Here is a 4,107-nt window from a genome sequence, read left to right as displayed (position 1 = left end):
GGTCATGGGCATGCATGATATTACACACGACCGGTCAAAAGCTTAAAATAATAACCATTTATAAATGCTATTCTGCTCACCATTAATTTAATCAAACATACAGTAAAACAGTAATATTGTGAAATATTATTAATTTTAAAAAAGTGTTTTCTATTTGAATATATTTTAAAATGTACTTTATTCCTGTAATGCAAAACTGAATTTTCAGCATCACTTTAACCACAACTGTTTTCAACATTGATAATAATCAGAAATGTTTCATGAGCAGTAATTCAGCATATTAGAATGATTTCTGAAGGATTATGCAACACTGAAGACTGGAGTAATAATGCTGAAAATACAGCTTTGATCACAGGAATAAATTACATTAAAAAAAGCAATCAAACAGAAAACTTACTTTTTTAGATTGCAATAATATTTCAGAAATATTACTGTTTTTACTTGACAAGGTGAGCGTGAAAAATTACTTTCAAAGATATTCAAAAATCTTAACTATTCCAAACTTTTGACTTGTACCGTGCATAAAACAAAATTGTATTGCTTGGCTGCTTAATATGTTGATAAAATACACAGACAGTCTCTTCCTGTCTAAGAAGGCAGCTCTTGGCCAGAAAAAAAGCTTCAAATTGGCCCAGACTTGACTTTGACAGTGAAAAGTCTGGCTTGGCAGGACTAGAAGTGGCCAGACTTTATTGATTTGGTCTGTCGGCATGCAGCTAGCTGGTATCTGTCCTGTCGTCTACTGGCTTGCCTATGAAAATACATCTTTATTGAAGGTTGCCCAGCCTTCAGAAGATACAAACAGACAGACAGCTGCTGGAGCACAGTGCACATTTATGTGTGTTTCTTTAACAGTATCATGCTCAGGGAAAATACAGCATGCTTGAATGTCTTTCTGTGTGCGAGTGTGTTTAATAGTGACAGGGAAAGTTTACCGGGTATGTGAGGTATGTGTGCCAGCGGAAATCTGATACACACTCACCCACACACACGCAGCTCCATGTGCCAAATACACAGGCACTTTAAAACTTCCTACATGTGTTCTGAAATATTAAAGGAGAAGAACCAGTGTTATTATTGTTTAGTGTAAACAAAACTAAATAATAACAAATAATAAAAAAATTGTCTGAAGTAAAAAATAAAACAACTAAGGAAAAATGAACTAAACTAACTAAAACTCTCAATCTAAACTAAACTGAAATAAAAATGGCTTCGATTTATTTTTGATTTATATAATTAGATATAGAAAACTTGAAAACTTTACTTTCATTACATTAGAAAATGAAAATGTTACAAGTTAGTGTTGTGAGAAATTGACATTAAAATAAACATTTTCAAGTGATCACACTGGCACATATTGAAACTAGAAAAAACTATTTGATATTCAATCAATTAATAAAATTAAATAACAATTAGAGGGAGTTCTAAACTAAACTAAAAAGACAAATGTGAAATTATATAACAAAAAAAGTAATTAAATATCAACCACAAAACTAGTCATAAGGGTAAATAAATAAGCTCTTTCCATTGATGTATGATTTTTTTAGGATTCTGACAATATTTGGCTCAGATACAACAATGTGAAAATCTGAAATCTGAAGATGCAAAAAAAATCTAAATATTGAGAAAATCTTAAAAAATTCAAAATTGTCCAAATGAATTCTTAGCAATGCAAATTACTAATCAAAAATTTTAAAATAATGAAAAAGAAAATTTACAAAATATCTTCATGGAACATGATCTTTACTTAATATTCTAATGATTTTTGGCATAAAAGCGGCACTTGTAGCCTCAAGTGGTAGAGGCATTGCGTTACCAAGCACAAGGTTGAGGTTCAATCCCAGGGATCACATGTTTAAGAAAATTGTTAGACTAAATGCAATGTAAGTCGCTTTGGATAAAAAGTGTCTGCTAAATCGCATTAAAAAATGCATAATTTGATACATACAGTACAATGTTTTTTGGCTATTGCTACAAATATACCCCAGCGACTTAAATTCACACACACAGATCCTGTGACTGAAATTGCACCCAAACTGACAAATGTTATTGATTCATTAACATTCAGCCCACACACACACACACCTTCCTGTCTTCATATATAGGTTGCTTATGTTCAGAGTGTGATGTGAGAAGAGAAGCCTTCTCAGGTTTAGTTCCTCTCCATCCTGAAACACACACACACCTACACACACACACACACACACACTGCATTTGATAGCCACAGCCGTAGGCTGAAGTTTGGCAGGAAAGCTTTGAGATCAAAGGTTGGATGGTAATCCAAGGATTCAACTCGCAGACCAGAAGAAGTGAGAGGTGACTTACTAAATTTAGACGCAAACACACACACTCAGATTATCAACAAGCACTTAGATACAGAAGAAAGGAAAGTAAACTCCTCTTCTGCTCAGGGTATAGATATCTAGTAATCAGATTGAAAAACAAGTATACATTAAGAGAAGAGCAATAAATCCTTATTAATGATGAATGGAAGATGTGACTGTAAAATCACCAAATCAATAAGGCCAGAGAGGGCGCTGTTTACATCCTACTGAATGAACTATGTGTTGACGATGCCCTTTCAACTGAATCCTGGAGTAATGATGCTGAAAATTCATTAAAATATATTCAAATAGAAAACATTTTAAATTGTAATATATATAACTGTTTTGACATTAATTTTGATCTAATTAATATAAGAGAGACTTTCAAAAACATTTTAAAATCTTACCCACCTCAAACTTAAATGGTAAAATACAAGCCAAATACTACAATCTCACTTTTTATACAGAGGTAGTTTACTTCCTCAGAGATTTATCTGAAGAACTAAAGTACTAATGATTTAGAATGACAAAAATGAATAGAGAAAATAAAGAAAAAGGGATACGGCATACAGAAGGAAGAAAGTCATGTAGGGTGACCTAATCTCTTTGTTAGGGAAATGTAATGTTTTTCACTGTGTAGAATTCACAGAACCAAATCAATAAAGCTCCATCCACCACTCCAGCTCCAGCTCACATCGCACACCACAATCACATCTGGCAACTCGCTTATCAAATAACCAACATCTGGCAACCCTATGAACTCCACACGCACCGCAACTGTGAGAAACTTAAAAGACTTAGCATGGTAACCATTGCTGCCCGCCAAAATAGCCAAAAGTGTTACTACTGTAAAATTCAAATGAATTTAGATGGGAATGTTAGAAGCATTTTGTTTTATTTGTATCTATTTTCTCTATAACAGTGACTCACCACAGTTTTAACTGGGCAGAGGCTAGCGATGGTAAGTTTTATGGTCGGCCACCACTTTCTCTCTCACATTTAGACAGTTTGCCTGTAAATCTACATCAGATTAAGAACGAAAGCCCATAAACTGCTTGTCTTCTTGTTCTTTCTGTGCCTAATAAACTGAATTGGGCACTTGTAACTGCTTCCTGTTTCTGCCTCTCACTTCCTTTCCCACAATGACACAAAAAAACACTTTCTCTGCCTTGAATTCGACCACAAAATTCAAATTAAAACCACTTAGAATCATTCTGAATATTGAAATAAGTTAAAACTTAACTTAAGTACCATAGTATTACCATTTTTGTCACATTGCACAGTAATTGTTTTAAATACCATATTTTGTGTCAGTTAAGTATGACTAAAATCGTTACTATCACTGTTTTTTATTGGCATCGCTACCAAAGAGCACGGTTGCCATTGCTATAACCAGAGCCTGGTTTCAGTGATGCCATACTGTTAAAAATGACTCTGTATTTAACGGTAAAAGACTGTAAAAATGCTAACGGTAAATTCCCCTATACGGTGAAAAACTGTATTGGACATAACACATAATTTCACAGTACTATACCGTTTTTGGAAGTGAGCATATTTTACAGTGAATAACTGTAAATTGACATTCCCAGAATTCCCTGCGTTCCATTTCAAATTTGATGTTTTTTATTAAATAACTCTTTCTTCTTAGTTTTTTTTCTTATCTGTTTTGTACATTAGAGTTTTGTGTTACACTAAAAGTTGTTTAATGAATGTTTATTGCATTATTTCAGTTTCATGTGAGTTTCCATGATGGTGTTTAGTGTTTGTGTAATTGACACTGTGT

The sequence above is a fragment of the Carassius auratus genome, chromosome 46, assembly GCF_003368295.1.
Source record: "Carassius auratus strain Wakin chromosome 46, ASM336829v1, whole genome shotgun sequence".
In the NCBI taxonomy this organism is placed as follows: domain Eukaryota; kingdom Metazoa; phylum Chordata; class Actinopteri; order Cypriniformes; family Cyprinidae; genus Carassius; species Carassius auratus.
The sequence above is the reverse complement of the archived record's forward strand: the minus strand, read 5'-3'. Positions refer to the sequence as shown.